This window comes from Lissotriton vulgaris, chromosome 3_1 (genome assembly GCF_964263255.1).
Source record: "Lissotriton vulgaris chromosome 3_1, aLisVul1.2, whole genome shotgun sequence".
Lineage (NCBI taxonomy): Eukaryota > Metazoa > Chordata > Amphibia > Caudata > Salamandridae > Lissotriton > Lissotriton vulgaris.
The window spans coordinates 704349947-704368692 of record NC_141689.1 but is presented as its reverse complement, the minus strand read 5'-3'; positions in this window follow the sequence as shown (position 1 = coordinate 704368692).

Sequence of the window (18746 nt, the reverse complement as noted above, 5' to 3'; positions counted from 1 at the left end):
ACGGAACTCGATCAATATTTCCTTAAAGAGGGTACAGAGGAGCTGAGGATGGGTGGGCCGCAATGGAACATAGTTGAAAGCCTGACACGCATGCTTCGTCCTTTTGAGTTCTTCACGCGTGCAGTCAGCAAGGAGGACTCTAATTTGGGAAAAGCTATCCCATTGTTGTACATGCTGGAGGACCAACTGAAGGAGGTGTGTTCTGTGTTTGGAAAAGATGACAAAAACCAAGACTCTTTGCTTCTGGCTGAGCAATTATTAGAGCTCCTACAAGGTGATGAACGTCTTAAAAAGATCCACTCAGAACAGCATTACATTTGTGCTACTATTCTGGATCCACGCTACAAAAAGGCGCTGGCAGGCCAAGCATTCTTTCCTTTTGATGATGAACATGTTCCAAAGTACAAACGTTGGCTAGCCTTGTCAGCCAAGAAGTTTGAAACAGAACGGCTGGAAATTGAAGGAAATGGCAGTACATCAGCAGGCCATCCCCAGTCAAAACAATCCACTTCTGCACCTGTGGCTGTGGCACAAGTGACCTCTCAGCCGTTAAAGACACCGGCAACCGGATCATCTACACGAAAGACAACAGAAACATTGGAGGCTGAAGAGGATTGGCTAGCTCTGCGTGGGTTTGGTTCTCAAAAGGTCAGAGGCACAGCAAGAGCTAAGCAAAGTGGAGGAACCTTGGATGAGGACCTTGAGTCGATGGTGAAGGACTATCTGAATGACTCAACAGAGGTCTATGTTAATTCTGACCCATTGGCGTATTGGCATAGGAAAAAAGAATTGTGGCCACAGCTCACCAACCTGGCTTTAAACTACTTGTCTTGCCCACTCGCAAGCGTGTCTTCTGAACGGGTTTTCAGTGCGGCTGGTGGGATTGTAACTCCCAAACGGAGCCGCCTCTCGCCCAAAAATGTGGAGAGGTTAACAATGATCAAGATGAATCAGCACCTCATACCACCAGATTTCAGAGTACGAGAGAGCGTGCCGGATGAAGAGGAGGTGGCCAGCAACATAGATGAGGGAATTTCTACTCTGTCAGGTGACACTGAGCTCACCCTGCCTGAATTCGCAGAGTATGATGACGAAGCCTTATTCTTATTCCTGGACCGTGATACCGAGCCCTGAAAATGAGACAACGAATCAATAACTTTCTTTTTCATCCTTATTCACTTTTATTCCTGTGTGTCTGTCTTTCTTTGTTGTGCACAGTTAATATAATTCAAACTTTAATCAGATAATCACAAAAACAAGCCCATCAGCAGAACTGTCTTCACTTGTTTGCTAATTGATTTGAAGGTGCCGCAGTCTGCATTCCTCAGGTTCACAAGTTCAGAAGAACATGCTCCTCTATCCTCCTCCTCCAGACTCCTATTTCCATCAAAGCAGAGGGCTGGTTTACGCCCAATGAAGAAAGACTCAGCACTTGTGGGGGTGTTGTTCTACCTCTCTGCAGGTGAGTTGACGGGTCTGGGGCCATTGCTGGGAAGCACTAAAAGTGGTTTGGACCAAATCCGAGGCGGAAGATTTTTTGTGTTTTTGATGACTTGCTTGCCTTTGAGGTGCTCTTAGGGGGGGTTCCGTCTGTTTGTGGGTGAGTTTCGTGGTCTGGGAGCACTGCTGGGACACTCTAATCTTGATTGCATTTGCTTTTCAGGAAATCCGTCGTGGCAACCCCGACTTATGGCCTAGCTACGCAGTGCGTTTGGACCGAAGGCCCAGAAATATTGCAAGTATGAGATTTTGCTTTTGGCCTGTTTGGGGGTGTTATGCTTCTTGGCGGGTGGGTTGCCGGGTCTTGGGGCATTCCTGGGAAGGTCTAATACCGGGTAGAAGTGGTTGGGACAAAATCCAGGCCGATTTTTTTTTGGCTATTTCTGACATTTTGCTCTATGTAGCGTTTTCGGGGGCCTGTTTGGGGGGCTTCCTGGTGTTTGTGGGTGAGTTTCGTGGTCTGGGAGCACTGCTGGGACACTCTAATCTTGATTGCATTTGCTTTTCAGGAAATCCGTCGTGGCAACCCCGACTTATGGCCTAGCTACGTAGTGCGTTTGGACCGAAGGCCCAGAAATATTGCAAGTATGAGATTTTGCTTTTGGCCTGTTTGGGGGTGTTATGCTTCTTGGCGGGTGGGTTGGCGGGTCTTGGGGCATTCCTGGGAAAGGTCTAATACCGGGTAGAAGTGGTTGGGACAAAATCCAGGCCGATTTTTTTTTGGCTATTTCTGACATTTTGCTCTATGTAGCGTTTTCGGGGGCCTGTTTGGGGGGCTTCCTGGTGTTTGTGGGTGAGTTTCGTGGTCTGGGAGCACTGCTGGGACACTCTAATCTTGATTGCATTTGCTTTTCAGGAAATCCGTCGTGGCAACCCCGACTTATGGCCTAGCTACGCAGTGCCTTTGGACCGAAGGCCCAGAAATATTGCAAGTATGAGATTTTGCTTTTGGCCTGTTTGGGGGTGTTATGCTTCTTGGCGGGTGGGTTGCCGGGTCTTGGGGCATTCCTGGGAAGGTCTAATACCGGGTAGAAGTGGTTGGGACAAAATCCAGGCCGATTTTTTTTGGCTATTTCTGACATTTTGCTCTATGTAGCGTTTTCGGGGGCCTGTTTGGGGGGCTTCCTGGTGTTTGTGGGTGAGTTTCGTGGTTTGGGAGTACTGCTGGCTATATATACTTTACTTTGCAAGAGGTTTGAAGCAAATCCATGGTGGCAGAGGGGACTTAGGGCCTAGCTGCAGAGCGCGCGCGGAGTGATTTGGGAAATTTGTGAAAAATTGACTAAGTCCCCATTTTTGTACTTTTGCTCTTTGGCTGTTTGGGGGTCTTCTACTCGTTTTCTCCTGGGTTGACGGCTCTGGGGCCATTACTGGGAAGCTCTAATACCGGATAAAAGTGTTTTGGACGAAATCCCAGGCGGAAAATGTTTTGTGTTTTTGATGACTTGCTTGCCTTTGAGGTGCTCTTAGGGGGGGTTCCGTCTGTTTGTGGGTGAGTTTCGTGGTCTGGGAGCATTGCTGGGACACTCTAATCTTGATTGCATTTGCTTTTCAGGAAATCCGTCGTGCCAACCCCGACTTATGGCCTAGCTACGCAGCGCGTTTGGACCGAAGGCCCAGAAATATTGCAAGTATGAGATTTTGCTTTTGGCCTGTTTGGGGGTGTTATGCTTCTTGGCGGGTGGGTTGCCGGGTCTTGGGGCATTCCTGGGAAGGTCTAATACCGGGTAGAAGTGGTTGGGACAAAATCCAGGCCGATTTTTTTTTTGGCTATTTCTGACATTTTGCTCTATGTAGCGTTTTCGGGGGCCTGTTTGGGGGGCTTCCTGGTGTTTGTGGGTGAGTTTCGTGGTCTGGGAGCACTGCTGGCTATATATACTTTACTTTGCAAGAGGTTTGAAGCCAATCCATGGTGGCAGAGGGGAGTTAGGGCCTAGCTGCAGAGCGCGCGCGGAGTGATTTGGGAAATTTGTGAAAAATTGACTTAGTCCCCATTTTTGTACTTTTGCTCTTTGGCTGTTTGGGGGTCTTCTACTCGTTTTCTCCTGGGTTGACGGCTCTGGGGCCATTGCTGGGAAGCTCTAATACCGGATAAAAGTGTTTTGGACCAAATCCCAGGCGGAAATTTTTTTGTGTTTTTGATGACTTGCTTGCCTTTGAGGTGCTCTTAGGGGGGGTTCCGTCTGTTTGTGGGTGAGTTTCGTGGTCTGGGAGCATTGCTGGGACACTCTAATCTTGATTGCATTTGCTTTTCAGGAAATCCGTCGTGCCAACCCCGACTTATGGCCTAGCTACGCAGCGCGTTTGGACCGAAGGCCCAGAAATATTGCAAGTATGAGATTTTGCTTTTGGCCTGTTTGGGGTGTTATGCTTCTTGGCGGGTGGGTTGCCGGGTCTTGGGGCATTCCTGGGAAGGTCTAATACCGGGTAGAAGTGGTTGGGACAAAATCCTCACGGAAAAGCCTTTAGTTTTGGCACTTTTTGTAACTTAGGGTTCGTTAGGGTTAGCCCTAGCAGCAGGATTGCATGTGTTTCGGGGTGTTCTAGATTTTTCCAACTGAGTTCTGGGGTCTTAGAGCACTCGTGAGAATGTGTAATTTTGGTTGCAAGTCATTTGAAGAAAATCCATGGTGGGAAAGGGGGGATTTGGCATAGTTAAAGAAAGCCTTTGCCACTATTCTTAACTTAGGGTTCGTTAGGGTTAGCAGTATTTCTATTGCATGTGTTTGAGTGGGGGGGATTTCGAGTCTTGGAGCGATGCTGGCTATGGCTACTTTTGCTTGGTTGCTTGCAAGTGGTTTGAATGCAATCCACGGTGGGTAATGGGTAATTAGGAAGGGGGTACTTCGGCCTACTTTTACTTTCAAAGTAAGTTTTGTCACCAGTTTTCTGCTAGGCCTCGTTTTTTGAGATTTGATTGGGGGTCTTCTACATTTTTGCGACTGGCTTTAGTAAGGGTCTGGGTGGGAGCACTGCTAGGAAGATCTAATTTTGTTCTAAAACACAGTTTACAGTACACCTAGCTTGAGGGGCAAGATCCGCTACATTAATTTGCCCATACTTATTTATCCTTCAAAAGGTGACTCAGAGTACGCACTTTCAAAAATATTGTACTGTCTACTAGGAAAATCAAATTGTGACTTTTTGCACTCCACAGCCTACATACCTTATATTTATTTATCAGTGGTGTTGTAATATTATATCACTTCCTGTTTTTCGTTGAATAACTACAGGCCGGGTTTCAGTCTCTGCAATGGGGAAAAAAGGATGGAGTCAGGCTTCACAGTAGCGAGCCACAATTCAGCATCAGGCAGGCAGAGGACAGGGTGTCTTCTGGTGACCAACATCGATGGACGAAGCGTCGGCTGCAATGGAGGAGTGCCGCTAATAGGAGGATTTTTTTTCTGCAGGCAACTTACTTACCACTTCCAACAGGACCACTACAACCACATAGATACAGTATCCCTTGCCTTTTTCTCTGACTGTGACTGCATTTCTTGGATCTCTCTCTGCTTCTAAATTGATCCCTTAACACATCACTTAGTCCACTCCACTATCACATCTGCACCACACATAGTCATTTGTAAGTGCTCCTACGTAATTCGCAAGTCGCAGCACGCCCCAGGCCGTACAGGACTGGGATGGCCCCAATGATGAAGCATGTCACCAAGGGGCAACCCTGGTGAGTGAGGGGACACCTAGAAAACAAGCAATTTCTCCTTTTCTATCTACTATACCTTCCAGACCAACCCCACTGAGTGTTGTTGTGAATGGATTTATAGTGACCAGCAAGGCTCTCGGGTATCTGGCTAAGTACAGAGACCTTATGTTGAATATCGTTATCAATAATTCCACACAGGCCCTGTACTGTCGCATTCTTTCTTCCACAGTTGTCGAATGTACTACTTACTTTTCACTGACATGCATGCAGTAGTGCATGCACTTTCAAAGATTGATGGATAGGTTTGTACCCAAAGAATTGTTTATGTTCCATTGTTTGTCTATGCTGTGCTTTTTTTTACAGGGTGTCTTCTGGTGACCAACATCGATGGACGAAGCGTCGGCTGCAAAGGAGGAGTGCCGCTAAAAGGAGGATTTTTTTCCTGCAGGCAACTTACTTACCACTTCCAACAGGACCACTACAACCACATAGATACAGTATCCCTTGCCTTTTTCTCTGACTGTGACTGCATTTCTTGGATCTCTCTCTGCTTCTAAATTGATCCCTTAACACATCACTTAGTCCACTCCACTATCACATCTGCACCACACATAGTCATTTGTAAGTGCTCCTACGTAATTCGCAAGTCGCAGCACGCCTCAGGCCGTACAGGACTGGGATGGCCCCAATGATGAAGCATGTCACCAAGGGGCAACCCTGGTGAGTGAGGGGACACCTAGAAAACAAGCAATTTCTCCTTTTCTATCTACTATACCTTCCAGACCAACCCCACTGAGTGTTGTTGTGAATGGATTTATAGTGACCAGCAAGGCTCTCGGGTATCTGGCTAAGTACAGAGACCTTATGTTGAATATCGTTATCAATAATTCCACACAGGCCCTGTACTGTCGCATTCTTTCTTCCACAGTTGTCGAATGTACTACTTACTTTTCACTGACATGCATGCAGTAGTGCATGCACTTTCAAAGATTGATGGATAGGTTTGTACCCAAAGAATTGTTTATGTTCCATTGTTTGTCTATGCTGTGCTTTTTTTTACAGGGTGTCTTCTGGTGACCAACATCGATGGACGAAGCGTCGGCTGCAAAGGAGGAGTGCCGCTAAAAGGAGGATTTTTTTTCTGCAGGCAACTTACTTACCACTTCCAACAGGACCACTACAACCACATAGATACAGTATCCCTTGCCTTTTTCTCTGACTGTGACTGCATTTCTTGGATCTCTCTCTGCTTCTAAATTGATCCCTTAACACATCACTTAGTCCACTCCACTATCACATCTGCACCACACATAGTCATTTGTAAGTGCTCCTACGTAATTCGCAAGTCGCAGCACGCCCCAGGCCGTACAGGACTGGGATGGCCCCAATGATGAAGCATGTCACCAAGGGGCAACCCTGGTGAGTGAGGGGACACCTAGAAAACAAGCAATTTCTCCTTTTCTATCTACTATACCTTCCAGACCAACCCCACTGAGTGTTGTTGTGAATGGATTTATAGTGACCAGCAAGGCTCTCGGGTATCTGGCTAAGTACAGAGACCTTATGTTGAATATCGTTATCAATAATTCCACACAGGCCCTGTACTGTCGCATTCTTTCTATTCTTCCACAGTTGTCGAATGTACTACTTACTTTTCACTGACATGTATGCAGTAGTGCATGCACTTTCAAAGATTGATGGATAGGTTTGTACCCAAAGATTTGTTTATGTTCACAATTGTTTGTCTATGCTGTGCTATTTTTTCTTGTCTCCCAAAACCTTTCCCAAAAACCCCCGTACCCATCCATTTTTCAAACCCTAACCCTCTTCCCCCGGGCTGTGTGGTTTTGATTGATGTGTGACTAAATGACAGCAATAAATCCACACACTTGCTGGGGAGGATAAGGTGATAGCAACAGGCTGGTGAAGAAATCCGAGGATATATTCTTACTCTGCTTGACAAAGAACCATTGCTAATGTGAAAGAACTTCAACCGAATTAGTAGTTATACTTTACCATTTGTTAGGCTACAATGTGGCACTGTTCTACTGTACTTCTGTCACCTGCTATATTCTCAGTTGTACCGTTGAATTGCTCAGGAGGACAAACCAGATTTCATTTTCTTTTTTTTCATAGGCATGCAACTGCCACTGTGTCACACCACTAGTACCACCGCTATGAGGAAATTTTATCCGACCAAGATTGCCAACCATATTCGCTGTCTCCCGTGGAGCCAGCCCTGGGTCTAGCCCTACTTTCAAACACAAATTACAGGTAAGATAAGCGTTTGGTGGTTTGGGGGTATAATGGAGTATTAGTACGAGAGACGAGAGACTGAAGGTAGTACTACTAAAGTCCTAGGACTCTTGGATTCACTTCGTCTGTGAGAGGCACTTAGTGTTGAAAACATTTGGGCATTTACACTTAAAGGAAGAAAATGGAACTAAACTTTCAGGAAAACAAAGTCAACGTTAAACCCCCACCCACCAGGCAAGCAGTAAGAAACGGGTATGCTCAGATAAAGTTTGAAAAAGTATATTTATATCCCTAACAAAATAATCTCCCGCAAGACCCTCCCTAACCCCAAAGATTGTCCTTCAAAAGTCCCCAAAAACCCAACTCCCAATTCCCACCCCCCAAAGTCTCTAAAAAAGGGGCAAGGGACACTATGGGCGGATGCTGTCAACTTTTTGGGCCAGGGCATCATGCTCCTGGCGGAGCAAGGCGTGCTCTACGCGGAGCCCCTCCAACTGGTTGGAAAAGTGGTGGAGCTCCTGCTGGAGGCGGGACACCATCAGGGTACTGCGGCCCAGGCGTGCCTTCAATGCCTTGTAGGTGCAACGGCTGTGAGAGGAAGCTGTAGCTGTTGTCCTTGCTACTCGGCGGTGGCGTTTGGCTTTGGCAGCCCGGCTCAGTCTGGGTGGACCACTGTGCTGGGTGGCACTGGCAGCCCGTGGGGGAACGGAGGCCGATGCAGACGACGTAGTTGTTGTGGTCGACTGCACACTTTCTTCGTCCTCCAGGGCCACCAGCCGCCGATATTCGGCCACAGTGGCATCGATCCTCTGTTGCCGGGCCGCTCTAGCCAGCTCCTTCCTCCTTGTTCGTTTGGAAGGAGAACCTATATGAAGAAAGAAAGACATAGTCTGTAACCAATGCTCCTTAAGATTAACTCAATCATTCAGCAGAAATTTGTGTTGCACTACAACTAGCAACTTGCAAACGCATTACATAACTATTGAGGCCAGTATCTATCTAACCTCACACTTCTTCATCCTTGCTCTAACATTAGTGGGAGTTTAAGGAACAAATTCTACGAGCTCTATGGACTTCCATTAGAGTCGACTATGAAAGTACACCAGTCTTATTCTTCTTCTTGTCTCTTGTTTTGGAAAATTGGTACGTTATCTTCTGCAAGCCGGCATAATGCCAGCGCAGTAAACTTGCACCCGAGAAAAAGAGACGCACGCCATGAGGAGTGACCTAGACTTGCGTTGCGTTACTGTACCCGTCCAGTACATGCAGGTGGTGAAGCTCTTACTTTTCTATTACGGGTGGCACTGAGAATACTCTGTTACAACTCAAGGGCTACTCCTTAATTAATTTAACTTTCACCCTACAGTGGAAATGAGTACTAGAAATGGAAAATTGAAGAAGATAAATAATCTGATTATCTATCACTTCACATGGGATGTTTTTGCTTATATATGGGATGACTTTTGGTGCTTTGCTTTTTATTGAGTGACCAGTGATACATCCACACATGAATGACTGAGTACTACTAAACTTATTAAGAGAGGTAGGGAGTGGCCACCGTAATAACCGGATCTATGCAGTGCTTGCAATACAAACTACTGCTACTATTGATGGTAGTATTTGGACAAAATTAAAAGTTCTTTTCCTTGCCTTTCCTACACTGGAACGGACGTGCGGGTGCAGTGTTACATGCTCTTCAAAGTTACACTTAGTTCATCCACTGACCGTCTACTCTCTCTAGATCATGGGTACTCACAAACATTCTCTCAGGGGCTACATTTACAGTGTAGTTTGGGGCCGAGGGCCGCACTGGTGGGGGCGGAGTCAGAGGGGGCGGGGCTAAAGCAAAACGATAACTTGTGACCATGAGGTTGCACACAGGTCCCTGCAGCAGATGCCCTCACCCACTGAGCCACCAGACCCAGCATTTACATACATCTCTCTCCCTCCTGCTCTCCCTCCTGCCCTCCCTCTCCATCTCTCTCTCCCTCCTGCCCTCCCTCTACCTCCCCCTCTGTCATCTCACTGTGTGTGTGTCTATCTGTGTCAGCCTTCAGCCCGGGTTGAGACCGCTTCCTCAACGCGCACACACAGACAACAACACCAAAGTACTTAACAGGTCTTTAAAAGACCATTAACATATTATTGAGGCTTTGTTTGTTGTAGCGCCCCTGCTTCTCCACCCTGACAATCACTGCTTGCCCGGCCCCACAGAGGCTTTGTTCTATTTTACCTCTTTGTGGCCTTGCATCTCCACTCTGCTCTGTGGGGGCCGGGGGAGCAGTGATTGTCTGCAACGTCTGCGCACCGCCAAGGAAGGCTTGCCGGGCAACCACCGGCCCGCGGGCCGTACTATGAGTACCCCTGCTCTAGATACACATATGCTATCTAAGAGTCAGATAGTAGCATGATCCAGGTATATGGACACATACAGTTTCTATGTCACCCACCCAGGCTGTTGTCCTTCCACCCATCATTGCTTCATCATTCACCCAGCCATGCATCTCATATTCTTGCCTTCCCAGCTAGTCTTCAATCTCAATAAGTAAGGAATATATAAGAGCTTACCTCTGGCCGCCACCACCACCGTCTCAACTCTCACAGCCGCCGCCTCCTCCCCTGAAGAATCGCCCTCCGCCTCCGTGTCGAGCACCACCACCTCCACACTGGCCCCGCCACCAGATGTTCCACCTACAAAGTACATTTAAGAATGTTAGAATAAAGCACTCACTAGTCTTTGGTCTAGGAATGAAGACATGTGAAAACAATGTAATTTGTGACTGTCTACGTTAAAGTTAAAAAAAATGTCCCTTTTTCCAGGGAAGGTTGTCTTGCTGCACTTTTTGGCACAACTGATGAAGGCTGTTTTTTTAACACGCACCATTTTTCTCCACACAGACAGAAGATGGACTTCTAACAACAAGATCAAGTTGAAACCAGGTGAGAGCTCGGCTCGACCACAAGAAATGTCTTCAATTAATCGTCAGCACTAACCACTTTTCCATTATCAGTTAAACGTTTAGTTTTATTATGACTTCATTTTAATAAATGTGTTTACTTTTAATAAAGCTTTTAAACTTAAATACAATCTGTGTATTTTGGTCCAGACTAGAGTGACTGAGCGAAAGGTTTTGCAATTTTTGCAAGCATGAGTCCAGATAGAACACTTCAAAAGACATTATGGACAATCCCAGAGGACTGCACTAAGTTGATAGAGCTATTGCTGACTAGAATCATGGGAGTTTCGCCAACCGTGCAATCTTAGTTAGCTACACAGACAGACTAATAAGAATAATCTAGTAATACCACAGGGAGTCATAGTAGAGGCAGGATAAGAATTTAGATACAGTCTACAAGAAGAGCAAAGACAATTTTGAAAAAAGTCAAATGAGGAACGCTAGGAAAAATAGGTACTAGTCTAAAATGAAAACTTACTGGGGCCAGCAGAGGAGCCCTCGCCTGCCCGATCCTGGCCCTGTTGAACAGCATCCGCCGCCTGCTGCTCCTGTGTCCTCCTCTCGCCCCTGGGGGGAGCTGACGTACAACATGAAAGAAAGAACAGAAAACATGGATGATTGTTGCTTGTCAATGTCAACCAAATCAAACATTTCAAAAGAACAATAACAAAATATTTCCGCGAAATTATATTGATTAGGGTTAGTTTTCATTTATTTGCGGACCTGTGACTTCGAAAGTCACGTAACTCACTAAACAAAGTACTGAAACGTTCACCTAGGACTGGCAGGCAGCAGTCCGCAGGCAAGACGCAAAGTGACAGACAAACTCCATTGTGATTTCAGTCAGATCAGTGACAACACTAACAGTTGCCTGCTACATTACCAGTCATTGAAATAGTCAAACTATCAATCCACCGCCACTATTTTTCTTATTGTCAGGGGTACAAAGGAAGGGGCAGATTTAAGCCCCTTGCGGCTCTTTTGCGCCGTTCTTGCGTGACTTTTGTGACGCAGCAGCTAAACAAAAAAGGGCGCCATGGTGCGGCGTATAATATTATAACAACGTGACGCATTTGGGAGATGCATCCCGTTATAAAGCCCTGCGCCATCAGGGGGCGTTCCGGCGCAAGGGAGGGCATTCCTGCGCTGGAACACATCCTAATAGTGGCTGAGTTAAATCTACAAAATTTCAATCAGTCACCTTTAGGACAATGATGCGTCACACAAACCCTGCACCTGCTTGAAGCAGACGTACGGCTTGACCCAGCATTGGGGAGATAGGGTACCCCAGAGCATTGCTGGAGCTGCGCCATCGTTGTGACGCAGCTCCAGCAGTAAAGCTTCGGTGACGTTTTGGGCCCATGGTGCGCCGCATTGCAAATACGGCGCACCATGTTTGGTGGTGGTAGCGGGCCGCACAATTAATGGCGCATCCCTGCTACTTTGCAGGGATGTGACGGTAATTGCAATTCTGCCCCTTAGGGGCATACTTACTTACGCGTTCTGGCGCATCTCCAGAGATGCGCCAGATCAAATGCGTCACGCAAAACTACCCTTGCGACACGGCAGATGCGCCTCATTTACAATGCGGCGCGCCCTGGCGCAAGGGTAGGCACTTGCGTGACGCATCTCGTCACGTAAGAGCGGCGCATCGCTGGAGTCACGTCGCCAACGCAATGCAACTCCAGTAATGCTCAGGGCCACCCAATACTTAACATGCTGTGTCAGTCCTTTAGCCTGCTTCGAGCAGACATAAGGAATTGAATTGACGTAGCAGCGTCGCAGAAGTGCCTGCGTTAAATCTTGTAGATTTCACGCAGGCAATTTTGCGAGGTGCACAGCCGCCGGACCGCCCACCCTGCGTACTAGGAACGCACCCATTGTGGTGCAGGCCCATGGCTTTATAACGTGACGCATCTCCCTAGATGCGTCATGCTGTAAATGACTCACAGGGATGCGGCACGTTTACGCCGCTGTTGCGTCACGCAAGGCAACGTAAACGTGGCGCAAGGGGCTTGTAAATGTAATCTGCCCCCTAGTGTCTAGCATTACGCAGTTCTGTAAAGTACACTCATACATAATAGTTACTCAGGCCAATGAGACCACGAAATAGAAAACAAATAAGCATAGTAGCAACGCCACTGAGAAGGAGAGCAGTGCACCTAAAATGCACAGAAGATTTTGAAATATAATTTAACTACAATGTAATCGTCATCAGCGGCATTATTGGCTTGCTCCATGTAAAAAACAAATATTTGCAATACAACAACACAGAGCAGGAGAAAACATCATAGTAGTGAGTGATTAAATGGCTACTACTACTCACCAAGCCCGGGGATCTCCAAGCCGAGCTGGTCCAGCAGGTCGCGCTCGCGGTCCAGGAGGTCCGTCCAGCGATGGGTGACCTGGCTGTAGGTGCGCTGGACCCCGTAGAGGTGGGATATGGCCCAGCACACCTTCTCCCACCGCTTCCGGCGCTCCCGCATGTTGTAGCCGCCGGCCGCGATCCTGCCGCCTCCCGCGATGGTCCTGGGCAGGCGGCGCTGGACGAAGTAGACCAGCGCGCCCACTTCCTCCGGGCTGAATATCTCCCGTCGCGTCACCTGCTCCCCCCTCAATCTCCCGCATGCTGTCCTGGCACTGGGTCCAGCACTATTCCCCACCGCCGCTGCGGCCCTCAAGTGCCTGGGCAGCTTCACGGCGCCTGGCTTGACCATGGTCTGGGCAGGTAAGGTAGGAAGAAGTAGAAAATTAAGAAAGAATAGGATAGGGAAGAAGAAAAGAAAAGAGTTTAAAAAAGTAGTTTAAAAGTAAAGAAAAATAGCAGAAAAGACAAAAATATACAGCTAGGAAAAGAGAGGGATAGATAAGAAGCAAAATCGTAAAAAAAAAACTGAAAACAAGCAAAGGATGGCAAAGATACCAAGAGGATTAAACACCATGCCCAGACACAGGAAATGAATGAAAAACAAGATGGCCGGCGCCCGTTCACGAGCGCGAAAGTAAGTTCGCGCGAGATTTTCCTCGCGATCTCGTGCGAACCTCTAGATTTCCCGCGCGATCTCGTGCGAACCTCTACTCGCAATGCGCTTACTGCGCGAGATTATACATAGTGGGCGGAAACGGAAATACGTCACGCAAACAAAATGGCCGCGCCCGTACTCGACCTTGGGGTAAATTCGCGTGTTGCGCTGCAAGCGGCTCGCGAATACTGCAAAAAAACTCGCGAAACAACAAGCCGCAAAAAAATAAAATGCTCATTCGCACGAATTGGCGGCTTCCGCGGTCGGTTTCGCACGACGCCGCGCCCCGCGAATATCGTGAAAAAAACCGAAAAACGATTTCAGCAAAAGCAAAAGCAATGAGCAGGTGCAAAAGGTCAACCTCATGATTTGTAACGATTCTTTGTAGTGCTTCCTGAGGGGGCCCTCCAGAATTCGGTTGCCTGCTTGCAACTATTGTGTGACCCTGCTCTGACCTTAACTGTATGCCACAAAGGTCCTGATTTACAGCTAAAGGAGCAGACAAGCAGGTGCCAGGCTGGAACTTGAAATTCTTTCAGTGACACATTAATTAGCCCCTAATTCATTATTGTCAGTTGGGGCAGGGCAGGTGTTGTTAATAAACTAACCCCAAATTAATTCATGTCAGTTCAAGCAGGGCAGGTGGGCTTGCTTTTCCCCCCCATCTTCTACAGTGATGATGAACCAGAGGGTGGCATTGATGTAACAGAGGGTGGCATGGGTCAAAGAGAGGGTGCCAGTGGTGAAACAGAGGGTGCTGGGAGGCTGTGATGATGAACCAGACGTAGAAACAACATAGTCGCGACCATTGCGAGCCGACAAGTAAGTTCGCAATTGCGAACTAGTACCAAATCCTGGCGAACTGGCAGAAACAATTGCGAACACACAAAAAAAAATCCGCAAATTCGCGGGAATTCGCGGATTTTGCGGATTGCGAGTTCGCAAATCCGCAAAATTCGCGAACGCGAGATCCGCAAAATTCGCCCATGCTTAGGCTGACACCATTTACTGATCCATCTTGCTCTGTTGCAGACAGGAGGTCAGGAAGAGGCTCGGTTGCCTCCATTCCATCATCTGTCGCTAGGAGAATGCTCACTTCGGGCCTTTCTAAGTGGGGCTTTAGGCGGCTAACATGCAGGACCCGCAAGGTGTTCCTGGGAGACCGCAAGTTCACCAGATAAGTGACATCACTCTTGCGCACCACCACCTCATATGGACTGGTCCACCTGTCCTGGAGCGCACAAGGCTCCACAGGGGCCATGACCCAAACTTTCTGTCCAGGATGAAGCTCAATCAGAGTGGCATTCTGACCGTACCACTGCTTCATTTCCTCCTGGCTGGCTTCCAGATTCGCCTGCACAAGATCCCTGAAACGCCGAGTCTGGTTCCTGAAGGCCAGCATGTAACTATACACATCCTGGGGAGGTTTCCTGGGAGATTGCTCCCAGCCTTCCTTAACCAGACTCAAAGGTCCTCTTACCGGGTGACCATACAAAAGCTCAAAGGGGCTGAACCCTAGAGACTTTTGTGGCACCTCACGGTAGGCAAACAGAAAGGCATGGCAAGAGGACGTCCCACGTATGCCTCATTGGTCATTCAAGACCCATGATTATGCCTTTAAGGGTCCAGTTGAATCTTTCAACCAGCCCATTTCCTTGTGGGTGGTAAGGAGTGGTGAACTTGTAGGTAACACCACACTCCTTCCACAGAGACTTCATATAATTGGAAATTAAGTTTGTACCTCGGTCAGACACAACCTCTCTGGGGAACCCCACATGGGAGAAGATCCCCATCAGTGCACGTCCCATCACGTGGGCCGTCACTGTCCTGAGCGGAATGGCTTCCGTGTACGGGTAACATGGTCCACCAATACCAGGATGAACCTGTTGCCCATGGCTGTCTTGGGGTCCAGTGGCCCCACAATGTCAATGCCTACCCGTTCAAATGGGGTACTGACTACAGGGAAAGGTTGGAGAGGGGCCTTGTGCCTCCTTCCATTTTTCCCACTTGCCTGGCAAGTTTGACAGGTCCTACAATGAGTATCTGAACTCTTCCGCATCTGAGGCCAAAACAAGTGGGAGACAAGCCTTTCAAAGGTCTTGTTCTGTCCCAGATTACCAGCTAAAGACACATCATGAGTCAAACCCAGTAGGAAGGCTCTGAACCGCTGGGGTACCACCAGCACACAGGCTTACCCAGGCTCAGCAACCTCAGGCTCGCTATACAGGAGACCATTCTCCCAGTAGATCCAATGTGATACAGACTGATCACCTGCTGCCTGGTTTGTGGCCTGTTGCCTCAAACCCACAAGAGTAGGGCACTTATTTTGCTCTTCCAAAATTCCTCCCTGGAGGGACCCCCTTCTTGCTGCCAATGGGTCAGCTCAGGTAGGTTCCCCAGTTCAGAAACTTGCACCCTTGTAGGTTCCAGGGCCTCCCCCTCAAATTCTACCCCCTCCTAAACTGTGGGAACAATGGGGGCTGGTTTCCCGTGCCCCCTACCTCTTCTCTTTAAGGCAGGTCCCTGGGCCATACTTTCAGGCTCCAGGTTCTCTTGAACACCCTTAGCTGCCATAGACCAAGTGGTCACACATGCCCACTCAGGCAGACCCAACATCTCTAAATGCGCCATCTTCTCCACCTTAACCCAAGGGGAGCTTTCTAAATAATTGCCTAACAGACAATCAACAGGCATGGATGGCCTTACAGCTACTTGCAGAGTACCAGAGACCCTCCCACTCAAAGGGAACTTGAGCCACTTTGCAATGTCTCTCCGTGTTGTCAGCGGCAACAACTGGGAAGAATGCATTGGGGACTACCTGCTCTTCAGAGACCAAGTGACACTTGACAGTTGTCACACTTGCTCCTGTGTCTTTGAGAGCCTCCACTCTATGGCCATTGATGGTCACCCACTGCCTGTATTTGATAGTGTTCTCAGGCAGCTGAGTTTTAGGGACCATCTCAAAGTCTCCTAATGAGACAAGGGACATTTCTGCGGGACCCCACCCACCCTGGGCACCCATCTCCTCCCCACCCAGGGCTACACTGGCCATCTGACCGGGTGGTGCACAGGGTCCCCTTTTTGAGGACACTGGGGATCATAGCAACGGTGTCCCACCTGCTTACACTGAAAGCAGATAACAGGCCCCCTATGAACAGGTTTACCAGTCGGGGGGTCCTGACTTCTTTTCAGGGGGAGGCTGGGAACCCTACCTTGGTTCCCTTGGGAATTACTTTTGAGACCTTTTTGGAACTCCCTCTGTTTACCCTTGTCCCCCCCCCACTCTTCTGCTGGGGACCCTGCCCACCTTTGGCGGAGTCTCCCACAAGACCCTTGCGGAACCTGGTACTGGCCCAGCGGTCCGCCTCTTCAGCAAGCTTTTTAAGATTAGTCAACTTGCAAACAATAAGGTGCTGGCGTAGCTCTGGAAAACAATTAGCAGACAAGTGCTCCCTAGCAATCAAATCATAGAGCACTTGAAAATTATCAACATTGCTACCCCTCGCCCAACCATCCATAGCTCTGCAAAAGAAAGACACATATTCTACCCAAGTGGTTCCCTCCAGTTTCTTACAATTTCTGAACCTCTGTCTATAGAGCTCTGGAGTTAACCCATACCTTGTAATCAATGCTTCCTTCATGTGGTGATAAGACGTCCTATGCTCACTGGGCAGGTCTAACAAAGCATCCCTCCCTTCAGTCAGAAAGCGGCCCCACAACCCTGCTCCCCAATCCTTCTCAGGGACCCGGTGCGCCAACATTGCTATCTCATAGGCTCCAAACCACTGACCAATATCTTCACCTTTGTGAAAATCTTTGATGACATCCTTGGGAATATGTACCCTGCCTTCTGAAGGCACAGATGGTGCGCTGCCACCAGAGGGATTGATTTCTAAGCCCTTGGCCTTGATTTCTAACTCCCTCAACATTCTCTCATGCTCCATTCTCATTCTCTCTCTTTCCAAAGACAACCTGTTATTCTGTGTTTCCCTCTGACTCTCCATTTTAAGCTTAGCCATCTCCAGCTTGTGTGCCCTATTTCTGCCTGACTGACTGAATTATTTATTAAGCGCACTTATGCCGAGGCGTCTTGGCGCTATAGGAGAAAAATAGAGACGATCTACCAGTTAGGCAATTGAAAAGAGCCAGGTTTTTAGTGCTTTCCTGATAAGAATCTTATTTGGGTTCAGGCGCAGTTCCATGGGCAGGATATTCCATAGTTTAGCTGCCCCGTAAGAGAAGGACTTGCCGTCCCAACGGACTCTCTTTGTTTTAGGCAAGCAGACCAAACCCAGACTACCCGATATTAGTGGGCGAGGTGGCACGTAGCGAGGAAATAGATTTACCATGTCCTCAGCCCCTTTCCCATTTAAGCTTTGTGAACTAGGCAGAGGGCCTTAAACTCCACCCTTTGTCTGACCGGGAGACAGTGAAGTTGGCAGATGCTGTCCGATATCAGATGACGTTTAGGGAGATCTAGCAGAACTCTTGCAGCAGCATTTTGCAATGACTGGAGTTTGGAGAGCTGCCTTTCTCCACTTCCCAGGTACATTGCGTTACAGTAGTTGATGCGTGATAGGACTAGGGCTCCGACTACTGTCTTTCTTAGGGTGAAGGGTATGAATGGCAATATCTTCCTAAGGACCTTGATTGTGAGGAAACAGGCCGATGTTACGTGATTGATTTGTGACATAAAGGTCAGATCTTTATCCATCACAAAACCTAGGTTACTGACTTTTTGTGCTGGAACAGTGCAGGTGCCTGCTTCTGGAGACCACCATAGATGATTCCACTAGAGGGATTATGTCCAAATTCGATTGCCTCTGTTTTTTCTGTGTTGAGCTTTAAAAAGTTTTTGTTCATCAGGCTCTTTACGCTTAGGAGACAATTCCGAAAGCGCTCCGCTGTGAGTTCTACCGTCTGGGTGAGTGGCACCACTAGCTGAGTGTCGTCAGCGTAAGACACCAATTTAAAGCCATGAGTTTTTATAAGTTTGGCCAGTGGTGTCACATACAGATTAAACAGGGTGGAGGAGAGAGCCGATCCCTGGGGAACTCCGCACGGGATAGAAAACTCTCCAGATAGAATTCCGTCCCAGTGTATTTGTTGTACTCTGGCTTCTAGAAAGGATCTAAGTAAGGCTAGGGCAGTGGCTGTGATGCCTACAGCTTTCAGCCTTTATAGCAGGACCCCATGGTTAACAGTGTCAAAAGCTGCCGTCAGGTCCAACAGTATTAGAACAGCTCTACCACCTATGTCCATGGTCTTACGGATTTCCTCAGTTGCCATTATTAGGGCTGATTCCGTTGAATGGCATGACCTGAAGCCATGTTGGGTGGAATCTAAGAT